This window comes from Vulpes vulpes, chromosome 1 (assembly GCF_048418805.1).
Source record: "Vulpes vulpes isolate BD-2025 chromosome 1, VulVul3, whole genome shotgun sequence".
NCBI classification, from domain to species: domain Eukaryota; kingdom Metazoa; phylum Chordata; class Mammalia; order Carnivora; family Canidae; genus Vulpes; species Vulpes vulpes.
The window spans coordinates 156,382,438-156,405,324 of NC_132780.1; the positions used below are offsets into that span (position 1 = coordinate 156,382,438).

General features: G+C 35.7%; 1 protein-coding gene across 1 annotated transcript in view; it reads right to left on the bottom strand.

Annotated features, from left to right (window-relative positions):
- The window catches only part of LOC112914100 (eyes shut homolog), a 1,106,577-nt gene that overhangs the window by 405,316 nt on the left and 678,374 nt on the right, over nucleotides 1-22,887 (bottom strand).

The following is a 22,887-nucleotide window of genomic DNA, read 5'->3' on the forward strand; positions in this document are numbered from 1 at the left end:
CCCAGTAATCTCACTTCAGAGTAGATACCGAAAGGAAATAAAATTGTCATCTCAAATATCTTCCCTTATATTTTCATTGCAGCATTATTCATAGTAGTCAAGATCTGTAAATTATCTGTCTATTAACAGATAAATGGATAAAGATATATTTGCATTTCACTAAATATTATTCTGCATGAGAAAGAAGGGAATCTTGCCATTTGTGACAGCATGGATAGACCCTGACAGCCTTATGCCAAATGAAATAATGAGACAGAGAAGGACAAAAACTGCATGATATGACTTTCATGTGGAATGTCTCTTATACGTATGATGGAATATTATTCAACCTCAAAAAAGGAAATCTTGCCATTTGTGACTACGTGGATGAACCCAAAGGCATTACTCTTAACCACTTCTTGAAAGGCCAGATCTCCAAATAGGGTCATATTCTGAAGTACTGGGTATCAGAGATTCAATATGTGAATTTTGAGGAAAGACAATTCAGTCCATATCAGTAACTATAGAAATAATCATAACGATTAAAATCTAGATTGATATTTTATCTCCCCCAAGGTTTTGAACCTGAGATCTGCACTTAGATTTTTGAAAAGACAATTGGCAAATGTAGACATGTTAAAGATATAGCAGCAATTAAGTTGAGACTTTAGGTAATCTGAAAGATCAAAAGATAATGGATAGGAAAATAACATTCTTACTGGGTAATAAAATGTCACATCATGTCAGTTCAAGCAGCACCTAAAATCATTTCCCTTATCACCAATAGGAAAGACTATGTTTACTCTTAGATTCTGATGTCTGAATCATTCAGTTTCAGGGATTCTGTGTTTATCCCTGATGAATGATGTCCACTATCTCTTCCTTAGCTGAAGTCCTGTTAAACTAAACTGATTTATATATACACATATAGGGTAGCCTGGGGTGGCTCAGTGGTTTAGCACTGCCTTCAGCCCAGGGAATGATCTTGGAGACCCGGGATTGAGTCCCATGTCGGGCTCTCTACATGGAGCTTGTTTCTCCCTCTGCCTGTGTCTCTGCCTCTCTCTCTCTCTCTCTCTCTCTGTCACTCATGAAAAAATAAATAAAATCTTTAAAAAAAAGTATATATACACACATATATACATATATATATAGCCTTTTGTAATTTATAATATACATCACATAAAATTGGCATGTTACTGTTTAATCTCAAAAATAATACAGCCCAAAAGAAATAAAAAATTATTAAGAGTTAAGTTGCTGCTGTGTGTTTTTCTGTAATCTCATCTAAAGAGAAAATCTGGAAAATACACAATTACAAAAGCAGGACTATCCACTAATTTACTGACAGTCTCAGATTTTAAGAAGTCATGTATGAAAGATAGATGGAAAGATACATAATCAAAAATGAATAGAAAAACAGCACAAACAGAAAAATAATTTCTAGAATTGGCAAAATTTCAAAATAAATGTGACAAAATGCTAATATTTTAAACGGGAAGAACGTAAATCTGGTCATGTATATATTAAAAATGCACACACATACATGTATATACACATACATATACACATATAATTAAAACTACCTACTTATCTTTATGATTGGATAGATTAGAAACATGATGCTTATTTTGATTCTAATTTTTCAGGGCGAACATATTTAAAACTGGAGTATAAAGAGTGCTATAAATAGAAAATTTAAGTTAATTTTGATTGGGAATATAGTAAGAACTACTTTTTAGTTTAGAAGAGTTCACACTTATAGGCTTAGATGAGATAAGCACTGGCACCGAAATTAATACTAACAATAATAAATATTATAAATGTTATTAAGTATCCAGTGATGCCTCTGTTTATTTACCAAGCATATTCCTGAACTTGGTATGCCCAAGTAGTGCTCCTCTGCTTAAATCAGATTTTCTGGAAAGATGCAGAAGGGAGGAAAAAGTTATACCTGAAACAGAATATGTATGCAAAATCAAAACTATTAGAGGATAACTGATTTAAGAGTACTTAAAGGAAGTTGGAAAGGTTGTGAAGTCAGTCTAAGATGGATTTCGAAGTCTGAATACAGATCTAAGAATTCATTGGCTAAGAGATCAGAATAAAGACAAACTAGTACTGGCCAAATGGGTATGGCAAAAATAAAGGGATCCTGAGTAGACAATATATATTTTTGTAAACTTTTACATTCAGAATCTCATATATTGGTACATAGAGAACATCTAATACACATTTAAAAATGAATGACCAATGCTTAAGTCATGTTTGGGAAAGTTCTTAATGACTTACTTGAAGATAATCACTGAATTAGAATCCAGCACTTTTTCAATTACCTTAGAAAGATTTTTCAAGTCTATTCAGAGCTAGTTAAGATCCATTTTAAAAAAAAGATTTTATTTATTTATTCATGAGAGAGAGAGAGAGGCAGAGACATAGACAGAGGGAAAGCAGGCTCCTCGCAGAGAGCCCGATGTGGGACTCGATCCCCGAACCCTGGGATCACACCCTGAGCCAAAGGCAGACCCTCAACTGCTGAGCCACCAGGCACCGCAGGTCCAATTTTTTTGTGTGAAAAACGTAAGGGGGGGATCAGAAGACTGGATAAGGAACCTTGCACCAAAAAGGAGCATGTATGAATTTCAGAAACAATATATGGATAAGATTGATTTCTATATTTGGACAAACATCAGAAAGCATTTTCAGCTAGTGATTTGTGAGAATATAGAAACTTAGAGCCAGAATTTTCCTTAACAACAACTCATGCTGATCCAAACGTGTAAGGCAGATCAAGGAAAGATCCTACAAATGCCAATTCTTGATTTAACAAAGCATTTGAGGCTCATGTGTAAAATTAGAGGTGATGACCTGAACCAGGACTTGGCAAAGCATGCTTCTGGGCCAAATTCACTCTACAGCCTGCTTTTGTAAAACTTGTGAGCTATGAATGATTTGTTATATCTTTAAAGAGTCGGTAAAAAAAATATATATGAAAGAGACTACTGTATGTGCCCCTCTAAGTCTAAAATATTTACCAAGACCTTTACAGAAAAAGTTTGCTGACCCCTGACCTAAATCATTTCTAAAGTTCCTTCTAGCTCTAATAAGCTAAATTTTTAAGGCATACTCTTGAAATGATTGCAGTATTGCCAGATTTATCAAATAAAATGTAGGACACATCCATTCAAATTTGAATTTCATATAAACAACCAATTAAATTTTCTAGAATAGTATGCCCCATGAAATATTTGGGACATACTTAGACTAAAAAGTTATTCATTATTTTTCTGCAATTTAAACTTTACTGGGAATCCTGTATTGTATCTGGAAATCCTATGATTGCAGATATATGTGAATGCTCTGGTAAAATTCTGTACTTGCAGCAGTTTGAGTAATTTGTCCAAAAGGTGTTGACACACAAATCACTTAAACTTAGTTCTAGAGGGTGTGTTTATTGAAAGGTCATAGGCCTTTTTGTCTTTGAACCCATGTAATGTATGCTTATATAAATGTACTGGATAAAGATCAGCTTATACCTATATACCACATGATGGGATGAGGGGAGCAGAAGTCTCCAGAGACAGCAAAGATCATTTTAAACTTAAGATAGTCTAATCAGTGTAACAATTGATAGTGACAAACAAGAAATAATCATTGAGAGAAGGACTTAAAAATTAATGGGGTACACTGGGCCTGGAGGACATTATTTCCTTCCCTTAAGGTGAGGGTGATTTATGTTATTTACTCCATCACAACCATGCATACAAGAATTATTTTTGTGAAATGTGCTGTGCAGAATGTATCTGCACTGGAAAAGAGTACCTTCTGAAATTTGAAAATGTCATATAATTTTGGAAGGGTAAATAAGAGCAAAACTAAGTGGATTCCAAAGATAGATGGAAATATGCTCACTGGAAGGGGTTTTGAAAAGGCCTTGCAAATATGTAATTTCAAAACAATATGAATAGTGATGGATCTGAAAAGAAAATGGATCAACATGGTATGTTCAAGACCAAATAAGTGTATTTGTAAATTAATAAAACGGCTCATACTTACTAATGTGATGAAATCCTATATATGAATCGAGTAAACAGAGTTTATCTAAGAGGGTCACAATTACCACCAAAGTTTCTGGCTTTGAATGAAAAAGCAAAAGCACAACACTCTAACCAGAGATTTATGGAGAATTGATTTGGGCTGTTGATGCCTTAAAATATGTAAGTAGTGAAACATTAGAGGGCATTTCAAATGATCTAAATGTAAATTAATCTGATATATGTGGATTATATATTTTTTTAATAATACAAATGGGTTTGAAATGAAGGGAACATTGTTTTACAATAGGGAACAATTCTACACAGATATGCTTTGGGCTTTTGAACATATGTTCGAACATCTGAACAATAGTATGGTTGATTTCACAAACTCTAATTGTGTCCAGAGTCATCCATTCATCATTTTTAGCAATTTTCAATGTTGGCTATTTTCAAGTGATTGCACAGTAATCTTTTTGGATATTCATACATAATGCCTTTTTATCACCTCTACAAAAAAGTGAATTATAAGTCAATTTAACATGAAAATGTGCACTGTTCTCAAGTTTCTATCTAGTAAAGAAATAGAAAAATATATAAACTCACTGTGTAAGAAAGAAAACTCATATTTAAAAAAACACTCAGATTTTTTGCCTTCTTTTGTGTTCATTCTTTGCATTTCCCAAAATATTAACTGTGTACAGGTTCTTTCCAGAGTAGTTTTGGTACTGCACATACTATTTTGAATAAAGGAACTAATTTTAAGTGGCTCTTCCGCATTTTATGCCAAGAAAACATCAGATGTGCTGCACATAGGGACCCACAGCAGATACAGCTTTTTGATTCTCTCTTAAACAAGGTGTTGGAAATTTGTGAAAATGCAAAAAGCATTGTTACTAAAAAGCTCAGACAACAGAAAACTTTATTTTGTGGTGTTATTTTGTGGTGTTAGTAAATGCATCTAGTTATAGTCACCATTTTCTATCTTTGTTTTACATTAGTACAAAGAAATATAATTACATAACTTTGTATGGAAGCACACATGCCACATGACATACTTTCATATATTCTGGCTTATGTATACGCTAAATACATACTAGTATTTACATAAATGAAGAGTGTTAAGTAAATATGATAAAATATCATAGAAATCATAAGCATATCATGAAAAGATGTGATTAAGTATAATACTACAGATCTTCTAAATATAATTGCCAATCAGAACTGCAGAATGAGGTATATGTGGTTAGAAGGTATCTATGGGATTCACATTCATGTAAAGGAATTCAGTATTTGAATAATGAAAGAGTATTAGCAACAAAGTTAACTAATAAGACCTTAACTCTGGAGTAATGTGCCATTTGATATGCATGTGATACATGTGTATAATTATGCCAATAAAATAGAAATTAAAAGTAACATTTCTCAAATTTTTAGAAAATTTACAGGGTTTTTTTCAGACTTCGATTCTCTTCAAAAGATTGCAACTCATTTCATTTTCTTTCTTCTGAATTCATTTACAGAAAGCTCTAGAGGGTAACTTTTAGTGGCTTATGATACTCTAATTGCACTCAAAATTTAGTTGAGCTGCCTAAGTTTTTAAGAGTAAAAAACATTTATTAAATATTTATGAAAATTAAGGTTATTTTCTTTCTTTTTTTTCTTTTTCAATTTAGTTAAGAAACAGTGTAATATTAGTTCCAGTTAGGTAAGATACAGTGTAATATTAGATTCAGTTATGGAATTTCGTGATTCATTACTTACATACAACTCCCACTGCTCATCACAAGTGCCCTCCTTAATATCCATCATCTTAAGGGCTATTTTCAATTTTCTCAGGACAAAGAGTTCTGTGTTCAAAGGTTTAAAGATATACCAAAAATATTTTGTCTAGCTCTTATGTTGCTATGTTGAAAATCCTATGATAGCCATAAGGAAGAATCCTACGAAATACTTGTTAGTTTTATTTCAAGCATATTTGTAAATACTGTAGTCTAAATATTTTAGACTATCTACAAAAGGAGAGAAGAATAAATGTAAGTGTTATGAGGAGTTCTTCAACAAGCCAAAGTTAGGAGGGCTGCCTGAATATTCAGGGCACAGATTGAAATGAATATAAAAAGTTGAAAAGTGTTCAAATTCAGAACTAGTTGAGTTGGTAAAAAGTCAGGGATTGAGTCTTTAATGTGTTATAGAGAGAAGCAATTTTTATATTTTTCCCTTTTTTTCTAAATACCATGATATTTGTCTAATATGCCTAAGTAGCTTAATGGTTATTTAGTTATTCTTAAAAAAAAAAAAAAAAAAAACTCTTTACATTTAACCAAAAAAAAAAAAAAAAATCTGATTTCCCTTTATCTTTCATGTACCATGCCATATGGCCGAGTAAGAAAGATTTTTTTTAAAAAAGTCACTTTCCTCAGTATTTTACCCTCTAGGATGAAGACATCAGAAAGCATACCATGAAAATACAAGATAGTAAATACAACAATAAAGATGCCACACAATACTATGGGAAAGCAGAATAAGAAGTCAAAAGCTGGTTGGGATGTGGTGGCAAAACATGCGTTCCTAGAAAAAAAAATAGCAAATGATCCAAGTCTTTAAGGAAGAAAAGTAGTTAACCAGGTTAGGAAAGATATTCCACATAGAAGGAACATTCAGAGGGAATGGGATGTGACATGTGAGAGGACATGGAATGCTGAAAAACTACAAGTACCTTGGTATAATTGGAATACAGTTTTGGATGGCAGGAAGCTGGAGGAAAACAAAACCAAATACATAAGCAGGTATCAGACCATGAGGCATAATTGTGTGTCAGGTAAAGAAATGTATCTGAAAGAAGAATCAAGCACCGATCTTTTGGAAAAGTCTGTAATAGAGCCAGAGAAGTGAAATACCTCGGTGTTGATGAGAAAAATACAAGAAGTAATATGCAAACCAAACCAAACCAAAACAAAACGAAAACAGTCTCTCATTCTATGAAATAAACAGTCTCTTAATTAGAAATAAAAAAATTAAGTAAGACTATAGACTTCATGAAATACTCTACAACTCAAAAACCACTGTTTTCTGGAAATCATTCTGTTTGAGTGGTGCCAAAGAAAACACATAAAGGAAAACAGTTTTAGACTGGAAAAGGCTTATTGAATCTAAGAGGGGATAAAGAAAGATATATCAGTGTGGCAGATGCTGTGAAACTCTTGCTGTCAAATCATGCTGCCTTCCTTTCCCCACCTGTGTTGATCTTAAATGTGCTTTCTTAATAAAATCCTGCTTTATAATCTCTGCGTAGGATTCTGCTGCTGGGGGGAACTCATCCTGTAACATTGGGGGATCAAAGGAAGAAAACAGTCTGACTAGCAAGCTTTTCTGGCAAAGTGAAGAAGCATCATGCTGCTGAAGCAGTTTCATAGATTCCCTCTAAGTACAAAGTCCACAGCAATGGCTAGGTAGAACCCAAGAGGTTTTATGGGAGAGACTCATCTAGGTGTCAATAAATTTAGAGCTAAAAGGGGTTCTCAATTGATTCTAACTCTGCCACTTCGAAGATAGAGAAACTGCCGGTCAAAAGAGTCATGATTTCCCTAATGCTACAAAAGTAATTAAGGGCTGGGCTGTGACTGAATTCCCTATCTTTCACTCCCAAGCTACTGCCTTTTTCAGTAAACCTATGCTTCTTAAATGGATATGTTCCCGGGAATCTGCATCAACATGTCAGATTTGCTTGCAGCCACAAGAGAAACATGAAAGTTCCTGGAGAATGATTTCATTTACTCTTTATATCACAATGCATATGTTGCAGAATGTAAAGAGCATGTGACTTTTAAGATTAAACAAATAAGAGACTCTCAAGATCTTTGGAATTCAGCTTTATCTTCAGAATCCTTTTGGGTAGAGTTGAATTTCTTCTGCTACTAGGGATCAATCAGTGTGAAAGTTTGAAAAGAACTAACTTCAAGAAGAAGTACCATCATTCCTAAACACTGGATTCTTTTCTATCTTTGTGATGATATAATAGCATTTATAGAGGACTTTTCCTGGTTTCTCAAATTTCTTATTAAAATATCTAACTGCAGACAATGAGTATTAATTACCTTCCCTTTTAAAGAGTGGTATTAAACATATGTAAGTAGTACATGCTAGGAGGAGGTCAATTGGTCTAGCTACTATCACCCCTAAAATCTATGAGAGAAAGCTAGAGATTTATTACATCGAGAGATTCTTCAGAAGGATTTAGGAATAGGAAACAAGGTGACATACATTGCCCCCACTCCAAACCAAGTGAGGAAGTCTCATAAAGTATCACTTGAGAATTGTGGATCGCCAAATGCATGCTAGCAGAGCTGAAGCAAGTTGTAGAACCCCTTCTATTGCTTTTGTGCAAAGTTCTCAGAAGAATGTGGTATGTGTTCCTAGAGTTTAGAGGCAGGGGATAGAGACTGAAGCTTGCATTTTGCTGGGAGAAACTAAAAGGCAGTCAGCAGGCTGGAGCAATCTGCACAGCTGGTGAGGAGAAAGAGGATTCACCCTGGATTTATGTGTACTTATACTAGTTGGCAGGACAGTAGATGCCTGAGATTTTCTGAGATTCAAGTGATGATAAGGAAGGTGGTCGATAAATAGGCCCAAGTTATCTAGAGATAACTTTTTTCCAAAAATATATCACCATATCAGGTAAGCCAGTCCAAAAGGATATAAATGTATTTTCTAGATAACTGCTAAAGGGAATTTGCAAGAGATCAGATAAGAGTACCCAACCCACAGCAGAGAAATGTGCTGTAGGGAATTAACAACAAACCACAGATGTACATGCAATGTCAGAATGCACTTGCTGCTAGCACAGAATTATAATTAACATCTACTTTTGGTGCTTTTCCTGATTTCTTCTACCCCTGGTCTGACCCAAGACTTTAGTTTTAGAAAAGAGGGTATTAAAGGGAGGAACAGAAGAGTGTAGACAGTTTCAAATTGGCTTTGGGAATGAAAGTGGATTAGTTAGTCTAATTAGATTAGACTTTTTAACACCTGCAAGTGACCTGAAAGCTTTGGGATATATACAGATTGTCTCAAAATAAGGAGAAGAGAAATCTGGTAGAAAATATTTATTTGGTGCTGGAAGAAATTAAATTATTTCTGGATGTACACTTATAAGTCAGGTCATTTAACAAATTAAATTCTTTATTGTGTCAATGTAGATGGCATTGTCTAAATGCACATATCCTGTATTTTTTTAAAGGGAGATTTAAAAATAGATATGAATGGTGGTTAAAAACAATTTTTGGCATCAAACACAGCTTGGTTTGAGCTCTAGCTTTGCCCATCGCTGCGTAACACAGGCAAATTACTTTCTCTTAGTATTGTTTTCAGGAGTTAAGTAAATGATTGTACCTCAGTTTCTTTCATCTATAAGATAGGGATATTAATAGTTGTAGTTTTTAACATTTTGTGGTATATTCTCAGCCCACCATAACTCTTCCTTTTTAGGCAGCTGTTTTATGATCTCCCTCAGCAGCCAAGCTGGCACAATGTACTTTTGACCAGAGTGACTGGATTAGGGGTGGTCATTATTTTTTTCTTTCTAAGATTTTTATTTATTCATTTACTTATAAGAGAGAGAGAGAATGTGCAAAGTAGGGGAAGTGACAGAGGGAGAGGGAGAAGTAGGCTCCCTGCTCAACAGGTAGTCTGGCATGGGGCTCAATCCCAAGACCTCGGAATCATGACTCGAACCGAAGGCAGACACTTAACTGACTAAGCCACCCAGGCACCTCCAGGGTGATCACTTTGGTCATGTGTCTTTTACCTGGGTTCCACCTAAGAAATATTTGGTCTCTCCATGGGAGAAGGACTCTACAATGTTGATTCAAAAGCCCCTGTCAGCTAAAAGACAGTGAGAAGAATGAAACATGAGTTCCTTAGAGGAACTACACACTGTGCTCTTGTTCTTAGTTCTAGGCCTTTCTGGAAACAGCTTTGTATTCCCATTTTGGGGCTCTATGAGATGCCATCTTTATATTTTCATAATGAAATTTTTCTATCTTTGCTTGTGTTTCCTTAGATCAAATAGGAAGATTAGTTTTAAGAATTTGGATTCAAATCTCAATTCCAAAATTTACTAGCTGAGTAACCATAGACAAATTACTCAAATACTCTTTCCATTTTCTCTGAATTATGGGGATAGAATAGTAGCCAAAATAATATCCATTCATGAGGAATAAATGAATCACTATAGGCTAAGATTAAGACCAGTACCTAACAGGAAGAGGAGTTAAGATGGTGTGGTAGTAGAAGGATCCTGAGCTTACCTGTCCCTCAAACACCGGTAGATCAACATAAATCATTTTTGAACAACTAGGAGATCGATGTGAGGATTAAGAAAAAAATCTGCACAACTGGAGGGAGAGAACATGGCAGATGTAAGATTTGGAGACCTAAACTGCAAGAGAGAAAAGCCATGGTGTTGCAAAGGGCAGGGGAGCCCATTTTGCAGAGAGAGGCCAGGGAAAGATGGAGAGACAGGGAGAGAAAGCAGTGTATATAGGGTTTGCACAAGATGCTGAGGTGTGGGGATCCCCTGGGTTCTACTGAGAAAGAATGCACCCGTTCCTGGAACACATTTGGAAGAGAGTATTTTGTCCCTTCAAGGACAAAAAGGTCTGCTGGGCATGATTCAGTGGCCACTGAACAGCAGGGGACAGAGGCACATTCAGAGGGCAGATAACCTGGTCCCAGCTTTTTGTTGTGTTTCATCAATGACTCCAGGCACCTGTCCAGGTCTGTGAATGCTTTTCTGGGACAGAACAATGCAGGGTGTAGTGCTGTGAGGCTTTCCTCCTGGGGTGGGAGGAGTAGGTCCATGCCTTGCCCTGTCCTTTAAGATTTGGAGTTTTGAATCCCAGCTTCTGGGCAAAGTTAAAACACAGGAGAATGTGGCATCAGGAAGGCCAACAGCCAAGCATAGACAGGTTGAGGGTAGAGATGTAAAGAAAGCCTGGGACACAGGAGGGGAAACTGCCTTTCTGTGTGGGCCTCCTGAATAGTGGTGGCCTCCAGTTCCCTTCCCCAGAGACAAGAAGGCAGGGTGATGTCATCGTCCACCAGCACAGTTGGACTTCAGAAACACAGGACCTTCAGTGGAGGCTGGAGTTGCTTACACCAAAACCCTCCCCACTATACCTGGCAGGGGCATCTTTACTAAGGCAAGTCTGACTGTTAGCCAGAAGTGTAGGCATCTCTCTCAAAAGACCAACACAGGCCCCTCCATGTACCAAGTCTACTGATTATAGAGTGCTTCAAAGCATCAGCTTCAGTTCTGGTGGAAATAGGACCAGGCTTTCTTTGTTTTTTAACTTGGTTTAATTTTTTTTTTTTGTAAATTTAGTTTTTATTGGTGTTCAATTTGCCGACATATAGAATAACACCCAGTGCTCATCCCATCAAGTGCCCCCCTCAGTGCCCATCACCCAGTCACCCCCACCCCTCACCCACCTCCCCTTCCCCGAGCCTTAGTTTGTTTCCCAGAGTTAGGAGTCTCTCATGTTCTGTCTCCCTTTCTGATATTTCCCACTCATTTTCTCTCCTTTCCCCTTTATTTTTTTAATTATAATTTGTTTTTTCTTTTTTCTTTGGATCACGATTATAGTTTGTTTGTTTATTAGTTTGTTTCCTTTTCTCATTTTTTGAATCAGGCTTCTTTTTTTCCTTTTTTCTTTTTCTTTGGAATCAGGCTTATAGTTTTTTGAATGTCTGTTTACTTTTTTGTTCCTTTCCCTTTTCTTTTTTCTTGTATCAGGCCTTCCTTCCTTCCTTCTTTCCTTAGTTCCTCCCTGCCTTCTCTCTATCCCTCTCCATCTCTCTTTCTTCTTTTTAGCAGGCTTAACAAATAAATCAAAGCACATCTAGTTAAAGGTCCAAAGCAAAGAGGAACTCTGCAGATGACTGACCTGTGGAAAAGAGCAGCCAAAATACAACAGCAGAGTTCACACAGCATACATCAGAAACACTTCCTACAGTGCCAGGACTTGGATAGTGTAGAATTACTTCTTAATATAGGATTACATTCAGGAGCAGGAGATATAACAAGCTTTCATAGTATGCAAAAGACAGAAACCTAGACATAATGACAAGACAGAGGAATTCTTCCCAAAAGAAAGATTAATAAGAAATCACAGCCTCAATAGGAAATTGAGGTATTTGCTCAAAACAAAGCAAAATATCTGAACAAGAATTGAGAACAACAGTCATAGTAATATTAGCTGGGCTTGAAAAAAAAGCATAGAAGACACCAGAGCAACCCTAGCTGCTTAGGGTTATCTCTAACCCTAGAGATAAAAGATCTAAACCTAGTCAGGCCAAAATAAAAATGCTATAACTGAGATGCAAAACCAACTGGAGGTAACCACAATGAGGATGGAAGAAGCAGAGGATCAATTAGATGATATAGAAGATAAATTTATGGAAAACAATGAAGCTGAAGAGGGAAAGAAAGATCATGAATATAGACATAGGGAACTCAGCAATTTCACAATGCACAAAATATCCATATCACAGGAATCCCAGAAGAAGAGTGGGGAAGAGAGGGGTAGAAGGTTTATTTGAACAAATTATAGCTGCAAATGTCCCTAATCAGGGAAAGGATACAGGCATTCAAGTACAAGAGGCACAGAGAACTCCCTCAAACTCAACAAAAATGGGTCAACACCAAGACATATCATAGTGAAACTTGGAAAATACAAAGATAAAGAAAGAATTCTGAAAGCAGCTAGGGACAAAAGGTCCTTTAACCTACAAGGGTAGACACAAAAGGGTAGCAGAAGATCTGTCCACAGAAACTTGGTAGGCCAGGAGAAAGTGGCAGGATATATTCAATATGGTAAATGGGAAACATGCAGCTAAGAATACTATATCCAGAGAGGCTGTCATTCAGAATGGAAGAAGAGATAGAGTTTCCAAGGCAGGCAAAAACTAAAGGAATTTATGACCACTAAACCAACTCTGCAAGAAGTATTAAAAGGGATTCTTTGAATGGGAAAAAAAGACCAAAAGCAACAAAGACTAGAAAGGAACAGAGGCAATCTATAGGAACAGGTCCATTAGATGTAATACAATAGCACTAAATTCATATTTATCAGTAATTACTCTGAATGTAAATGGACCCAATGCTCCAATCAGAATTCACAAGGTATCAGAATGGATTAAAAAAACAAGCTTCATCAATATGCTGATTACAAGAGACTCATTTTAGACCCAAAGACACCTCTAGATTGAAAGTGTGAGTGAGAACGATGTTTCATGCTAATGGATATTAAAAAAAAAAAAAGGCTGGAGTAGTTATACTTAGACAAACTAGATTTTAAGCCAAAGACCATAATAAGAGATAAAAAGAGCACTATATCATAATAAAGGGGTCTATCCAACAAGGAGATCTAACAATTGTAAATATTTATGCCCCCAATTTGTGAGCAAAAAGTTTATAAGTTAATTAATTAATAACAAACTTAAAGAAACTCACCTATAATAACATCATAATAGTGGACCTTAACACTCCACTTATGGCAAAGGATAGCTTATCTAAGCAGAAGATCAACAAGGAAATAATGGCTTGGAATGGCATACTGGACCAAATGGACTTAACAGATATATTCAGAGCAATTCATCCTAAAGCTGCAGAAGAAACATTCTTTTACAGTGCAACACTGGAACACTCTCCATAATAGTCACATATTGGATCACAAAACAAGCCTCAATCAGCACAAAAAGACTGAGATCACACCATGCATATATTGCTATGAAACTTGAAGGCAACCACAAGAAAATAATCTTAAAAGACCACAACTACTACATGGAGGTTCAAGAACATCCTACTCAAGAATGAATGGGTTAACCAGGAAAGTAAAGAAGAAATGAAAAACCTTATGGAAGCAAGTTAAAATGAATATGACAATCAAAAACCTTTGGGATACAGCAAAAGTGGTCCAAAGAGGGAAGTTTATAGCAATATAGGCGTTCCTCAAGAAGCAAGAAAAGTCTCAAATATGCAAACTAACTTTATACTGAAAGGAGCTGGAAAAAGAGGAGTTGCACAAAACCAGCAGAAAGGAAATAATTAACATTAGAGAAGAAATAAATGATATAGAAATTGAAAAAAAAAAAAAAACAGTAGAAGATCAACGAAACTAGGAGCTGGTTCTTGGAAGGAATTAACACAATTGATAACCTCCTAGCCAGACTGTCAAAAAGAAGAGAAAGGACCCAAATAAATAAAATCACAGATGAAAGAGCAGAAATCACAACCATCACTCCAGAAATACATACAATTATAAGAGAATATTATGAACAATTATATGCCAAAAAATTGGGCAATCTAGAAGAAATGGATAAATTCCTAGGAATATAAAATTACCAAAACTGAAACAGGAAGAAATAGAAGATGTGAACAGACCCATAACCAGAAAATAAATTGAATCAGTAATCAAAAATCTCTAACAAACAAGAGTCTAGCACCAGATGGCTTCCCAGGGAAATTCTATCAAACATTTAAAAAAGAATTAACATGTATACTTCTGAAGCTGTTCCCAAAATAGAAATGGTAGCAAAACTTCCAAACTTGTTTTAGGAGGCCAGCATTACCTGATTCCAAAACCAGGCAAAGATCCCACTAAAAAAGAGAATTACAGACCAATATCCCCGATGAAAATGGATGCAAAAATTCTCAACAAGATACCAGCTAATTGAATGCAGCTGTATATTAAAAGGATTATTCACCATGATCAAGTGGGATTTACTCCTGGACAGGAGGGGTGGTTCAATATCTGCAAATCAATCAACATGATACACCACATTAATGAAAGAAAGGATAGGAATCATATGATCCTCTCAATAGATGCAGAAAAAGCATTTGACAAGATGCAGCATCCTTTCTTTATAAAAATCCTCAAAAAGTAGGGATAGAAGGAACATACTTCAACATCACGTATAAAAGGCTCACAGCTAATATCATCCTGACAGTTTTTCCCCAAAGGTCAGGAACATGATAGGGATGTCTACTCTCACCACTGCTGTTCAACATAGTACTGGAAGACCTAGTCTCAGCAATCAGACAACAAAAAGAAATAAAAGGCATCTAAATCAGCAAGGAAGAAGTTAAACTTTCACTCTTCCCAGACCACATGATACCCTATGTAGAAAATCAAGACTTCATTAAAAAAAAAAATGCTAGAACTGATACATGAATTCACACACGAGTTTAACGTCACAGGATATAAAATCAATCTACAGAAATCCACTGAATTTCTGTACACCAATAATGAAGCAGCAGAAAGAGAAATTCATGAACCAGTCCCATTTATGATTGCATCAACACCCATAAGATACCTAGAAATAAACCTAACCAAAGAAGTAAAAGATGTGTACGCTGAAAACTATAGAACACTTATGAAATGTTGGGAAAACTGAACAGCAAAATGCAGAAGAATGAAACTGGACAACTTTCTTACACCATACACAAAATTAAATTCAAAATGGATGAAAACCTAAATGTGATACAGGAAATCATCAGAATCCTCGAGGAGAAAACATGCAACAACCTCTTTGACCTTGGCCACAGCAACTTCTTATTAGACATGTCTCCAGAGGCAAGGAAAACAAAAGCAAAAATGAACTATTGGGACCTCCTCAAGATAAAAAGCTTCTGCACAGCAAAGATAACAATCAACAAAATTAAAAGACAACCTTTGGAATGAGAGGGATATTTGTAAATGACACATCCAGATAAAGGGCTAGTATCCAGAATCTATAAAGAACTTATCAAAATCAACACCCAAAACCCCCCAAATAATTCAGTTAAGAAATGGGCAGAGGACATGAAAAGACATTTTTTCAAGGAAGACAAAATGGCTAAAAGACACATGAAGAAATGCTCAACATCACTCATCATCAGGGAAATACAGATCAAAACGAGATACCACCTTATGCCTGTCAAAATGGCTAAAATTAACAACTCCGGAAACAACAGATATTGGCAAGGATTTGGAGAAAGGGGAAACTTCTGCACTGTTGGTGGGAATGCAAACTGGTGCAGCCACTCTGTTAAACATTATGGAGGTTCCTAAGATGTTAAAAATAGGGGACGCTTGGGTGGTTCAGTTGGTTAAGCTTCTGACTCTTGATTTCAGCTTAGGTCATGAGATCAGGGTCATGAGATCGAACCTGAGGTGACACCTGTGGTGGGCTCTGAGCTCAGCAGGGAGTCTGCTTCTCTCCCTCCCCCTCTGCCCCCCCCTCTCTGTCTAAAAGTAAATAAATAAATCTTTTAAAAAAAGTTAAAAATAGACCTACCCTGTGACCCAGCAATTGCACTACTAAGTATTCATCCAAAGGATCAAAAATATTGATTTGAAGGGGCACATGCACCCCAATGTTTATTGCAGCACTACTTAGAATAGCCACATTATGCCAAGAGCCCAGATGTTTATCGATAGGTGAATGCATAAAGAAGACTGGTACATATACAAAATGGAATATTACACAGCCATCAAAAAAGAATGAAATCTTTCCATTTGCTTAGTGGGGATGGAATTAGAGTGTACTATGTTAAGCAAAATGAGTCAGTCACAGAAAGACAAATATCTTATGATTTTACTCCTATGTGGATTTAGGAAATAAAACAGATGAACATAGAAAGGAAGGAAAAATAAAAGAAGATAAAAAACAGAGAAGGGAGCAAACCATAAGAGACTCTTGACTATAGATAACAAACTGATGGTTGCTGGAGGGGGATGGACTAAATAGGTGATGGGCATTAATGGGGGTAGTTGTTGGGATGAGCACTGGGTACTATATGTAAGTGATGAATCACTATTTTATTCTTGAAACCAATACTACACTATATGTTAACTAATTTGAGTTTAAATTAAAAAAATATCATCTGTGTGGCTCAGTGGTTGAGCGTCTGCCTTTGGTTCAGGTCATGATCCTGGGGTTCTGGGATGGAGTCCCTCAGTGGGCTCCCCGCAAGAAGCCTGCTTCTCCCTCTGCCTATGTCTCTGACTCTCTCTGTGTCTTTCATGAATAAATAAATAAAATATTTTTAAAAATTAAAAAAAAGAACAATGCTTAACACATATTAAGCATCCAGTAAATGTTAGCCATTACTTATTGAATGGATTTCTATAACTGAGAAATGAAAGTATTTTGACTAATATTATCTGACTTGCAGGGTTAGCAAAATGACTGAAAGAGAAAATGCATGAAATTATTTGGATAAGAGGTTTATGTTGTGTCTGCAGGAGGAATGGAAACAAAAATTTCACTAAACTATTCGACAACATAAATAAATAAAAATACCAGGAATTCAAGGATAAAACAGAAAATAAGGGAGAGATGACAACAGAGAGGAGAAATATCTGAAGAATTTTTAAGAAAAGGATTAATGTTTGATATTAAGGCACGTGTGTGTATGTGTGTGTATGTGTGTGTGTGTGTGTGTGTGTGTGTGTGTATACATGTATGCTATAAAAGCCTTGTTGTGAATGATTCTATTTTTGTGTGGAAATGAAGAAGCCCATTGTTTGGGATCTTAGCAGATTTTATTATCTAGTTACTATGTTGGAAGCCTAAGATGACTAAAAGATGACTCCTCTTATCCACCTCCTTTCTGTCCTTCTTAGGGTAAGCATATGGCTGAGAAATTACCAATTTCAAAATATTTCTTGGGACTCTGAAACTTAAGCAAATGACTCAGAACATGGTGACAGTATAAAAGCCCTTCTTCAGTGGTAGTAGTGGTGCTTCAGCCTATTCTTGGATGAGCCTCAATCTGCTTCCTGTTTCTTGGTCCTCCAGAGGATCTTGCTGAGTATATTTTCCAAGTTGGTTCCACTTGCTTTGCTCAATTCTGTGAGCACCAGATATCCATCTAATAAACTTCTTTTTCTTTTATATGATCATGAAAATTCCTGAGGTATGACTACAGGTTCTGTGGTAGGCAGAATAATGATTCCCCAACAAGGTCCACGTCCTAATCCCTATGATCTATGTACATGTTACTTTACAAGGCAAAAGGGCAGTAAGGTTGCAGCTGGGATTAAAATTGCTAATCATCTGATATTAAACTGCAGGGATTATCCCAGATTAACCAAATGGGCTCTGTGTAATGATAAGGGTCACTACCTGTAGAAAAGGGAGGTGGACACATAGATGTAGTCACATGCTATGAAAAAGTTTAGGTCCACCACTGTTTGCTTTCAAGATAGATGAAGTGGGTCATGAACTGAGGAATGAAGAGGCTGGAAAAGGCAAGGTAACAGATTCTCCCCTGGAACCTCCAGAAAGGAACACAGCCCTGCCAACATCTTGATTTTAACCCACTGAGAATTACTTCAGACTTCTGATCTACAGAACTTTAAAATAATAAACCTGTATTGTTGAAGTCACTTCAACAATGATGATATGATCATTAGTTATGGAAACAATAGAGGTCCTAAGTAACATGTTGTTGGGGAGGAGGTGATGTTGAACTAAGAAAAAAGGAGGTGGGAAATGCCAGCTGACCTCTGTTACGCTTGTCTTCCTTTCCTTGCATCCCCCACTCCACACTCCATGAGAACAACTACCTGAAAACTAATGACAAAAATGTCTTCTTCATTTCATACCACCTCCAATGACTAACTGCATGTGTTATACATGTTAGGTGTTCATAATGTTTATTTAATTAAATGTGTTGAATTATAGTGGAATAAAAGAATGTTAATTATGGCAATAAAGAAGACAAATAAAATAAATGTCATCCTTTTTTCATAGAGGGTATATGCAGTCCCTCCTTATCCTATATGGAAATTTCTGAATTAGTAAAAGTAGAGAGATTGATGGACACCAACTTTTTACACAGTTACAAGCACCAGGATGAGGCGGGAGCTGTCTTCTTCCAAGGGCTGAACACAGAGCTCCTTGCTGAAGAGTGTGCAGCAACTGATAGTGGAGAAGACTTGGGAAGCCCGGAGCCCTTCAGCCCACTCCTGCCTTCAAAAATGAAATCCTCTGTCTTTGGTGATAGGTAATCTTGTCTCCTTTGAGTCCCCGTCCTTGAGTTCAATACCCATTCATTTTCAATTTAGCATCTTACTATTTCAGCAGTTGCTGTTTACTAATAAATATGCAGCAATGATCTAGGACTTGAAAATAAATTTTCAAACCTGAGAATTTTCAGTACTATGTTTGAGAAGGCCAATACCCATTTCTTGGCCCTTTGCTGATTATATAGACCATCAGTTCTTTGCAAGGAGATAAATAATTGTTATAAGAAGCTGACTAATGCTCTGTTTCTATGCCTTCTTGGCCCTGGAATGTCTGACATTCAGTCACCTGATCTAAAGTTAATAAATAAATTCAAACTTCCCTAGTTTGCCTTTAAAATATATTCCAGTTATGGTAAAAGCAAAGGCAGGTGTTAAGACAGCCTTCTTTTTTCTTTCATAACAAGACAAAACATCTACTAAAACCTCTCATTTTTATTTCTAGGTTTGCAATTTACTCAGTACAGTTGACCTTTAAACATATATGGGATACACAGACAGGATATCAAATAAAACAAAAGATTTCTTGGTTTTAATGTATGGCATTTAAATACTTCTTTATTGCACTATTTATAAAACTGTTTTATAGAACACTAAAAAGTATTGGGTTGTTTAAAAATGTTAATCCTATAATTAATAGTCAGAGGCATACGCTTTCCCCCAGCACAAGGCACTGATATTCTAAATCTGTCACTCTGAACTTTACAGTAGGAGACAGCCATCTGCCTGCATGCAGCTATCTAAAACAAAGCAAGAATATAGGCTGTTATGTTTCCCCTGGTGAGATGCAGGATCATTATGATAAAGTAGGCAACAAGGTTTAGCTAATATGAATTAAGATAGCATGTGTTGAGAAAAAAACACACATTAAATCAAATGGATTCTATAAAAATCAACATTATTAGGTGATTGGATAGGGATGATTTGGTAAAATAGAACACATTACGTAATGCCAAGTAGAAAGGAAATATGTGTCTGGGTGACCCATTACTGAGTCCCATAGCCTTGAAAACCCCTTCTCTGTATTACTGAATTTAGTTGGATCTAGATTCAGTAAGCCTCAATTTTAATTAAGGTCTATATTTAATTTACACCTCCATTTTGTGGTGAATAATCAAAGTTGTTAAGATAAAATACTTTAGTATTCTCTCACAAGTTAAGAATATGAACTGCAAGTAAAAAAGCGAGGCTGTGAAGAAAAATCAACTTCCAACATACCTTTATACACAGACACCTGTGCAGTTATATATTTTTTTCAGAGAATCGTGTTCTTTCATCATTGATATCTAGATTTTTCTGAAATTCAAATCTTGTTTGTCTACTGTCCATATTTCAGTTTTACTGAAATCATTATGGAAATAGGTATGATTCTTTCCGCGTCACTTAATGTACTTTTCAGTGTAATTTTAGGTTGATCGCCATAATAATACTCTCCAGTAAAAATTTAGTAGATCGACATTAACATTTTTGGTTTTCTGATTTTCAAAATTTCATTTTTTAAAGAAAATTATCTTTCTTCCTGAAATAAAGATATTTTTTATATACAGATTAAAGAGTGAGAAAATCCAGAAATTCCGCGTCATGCCATCATGTTAAATTTGATTTTCTAACTAGTGTAGCAATAGAGTGTGGTGGTTAAATGTGAAGTCTGGAGTCAGCCAAGATTGCTTCTAATTCTACTCCTACCACATATAAGCTGTGTGACCTTCAGCAAGTAATTTAACAGAGTCTAGGCCTTAGATTTTTTATTTGTGAATGGGGGTAATTTACAGTGACCACTTCAGCTGGGTTATTCTGAGGGTTAAGTGAAACAAGATGCATGAAGCAGTGCAGTGTCTGGTAAATCAGAACTCTTCACAGTGATATTATGCAAATTTCATTCCTGAAGCTGAATTTCATATAATTTAGATGTTGAATGTATTCAATAAAGGTCTCACTTAGGATATTATTTTCACAACTTATCTTTAAATTCTAGGCATTTTAATATTGAGAATATATATATGTGTGTGTGTGTGTGTGTGTGTACACACACACACACACACACACACAAATATACACACACAAAGGGAGAGAAAGGAGAGATATAAATGGATTAATTGACTGATTGATCTGGGTACTGTTTATCTAAATAAAGATTTTTACCCAGGTAAGTGAAACACAAAAACTGGCATACAATACTGCTTACTGAAATCCACACTTAAAATTTTGGCATCTGGCCAACATAGATAATTCTATAAAACGTCTCATTGTGGTACCAGATTCCTGAATCACAGGCCTTAGGCACCAGTCTTCTTCTGTCAATGTATTGTAAGATGCATACCATTATGAATTATATTTGGAGCATTAGATTGAAAACACAAACCCACTCTTTGCTTTCTTCATGACTGAAAGAAGAGAGGTACTTAATTCAAAGTGATAAATGATTAAAAATAAATATAATTTTACATTTAGAGCATATGACACTGCATTCTAAAAATTATACTGAAATATTTCCCAAAAAAGGAAGCAAGAACAATAATAAAATCACAGATAATACTATAATAACTGATAATTTAAATAGTTCTATTGCATGAATTTTGTTTAGAGTATCACACAACCGCAGATATTACCGACTTAAGGTTTCTTTAAAAAAATCTCTGGTAATATTTAGTCACAGTTTCTGATTATTTTGTACTTAGAAATAAATATTCTGTAGTGGATTACCTATTTTTTGCAACAAATATCATCCAATTATTAGTTGTTGGGTTTTTTTTTTTTAAGATTTTATTTATTTATCCATGAGAGACACAGAGAAATGCAGAGAGAGGGGCAGAGACACAGGCAGAGGGAGAAGCAGGCTCCATGCAGGGAGCCCGGCATGGGACTCAATCCCAGGTCTCCAGGATCAGGCCCTGGGCTGAAGGCGGTGCTAAACCGCTGAGCCACCCAGGCTGCCCCAATTATTAATTTTTAAAATATTGTAAATTCAACAGGAAAAACATTAAAATGTAGAAGGTAGAAAGTGATTAATAGTGCTGAAAAAATAAAATATTCTCAAAAACAAATATAGAATAGAGTTTCTGAATTCTTTTCTTGAGGTCAATCTCCTATATTCTGCTACCCTAAATACCAAATACAATGAAACCTCAGCTAAGCCTTGTGTTTAATTCCAAATAAACCTGGATTTCTCTCTTTCTGCAGGAAAGTGTAGGTCTGTGCATCTAGCGTTAAAGCTACTCAGTAAGGAGTTGAAGGAGGGAGAACTGGGGATTCAGTAGGAGAGATAAGGATTATGGCTGGAGGGTCCTTTGTAGTCTAAAATGTATGACTACCCAGGGGATATAGCCAATAACTAAGGACTCCTCATTTTGTAACATCAATTTCACTATCATTAGTAAATGTGCATTAAAAAAAACATTAAGAATCAAAGAATAGTTTAAGAAAGGTAAGAAGGGTATTTTTCTAAAACTCTACTTAGCATGAAATTAAAAAAAGAAAAATCCCTCTCAGAGTTTTAAATGGCTAAGTGTGGATCTCAAAGAGCTTTATAATCCAAATTATGTCCCTAGAATTCTACTTACAGAATATAATATAAATGGTCTCCCACTGTAGCAGAACGCAAGTCTATTTTTCAGACATATGAAACATTCACTAAAAAAAAAAATCAAGCAATAATGAAGTGTCTTCAAAAGCATTTTACAGTTAAAAAATAGACTTTAAGGACACATAATATTTATATAATGAGCAGGAAAATAGGCCATATTTACATTTCTGTGCCTTCGACTATATTTACTTGCTTACTTGGCTGAATATTAACACAT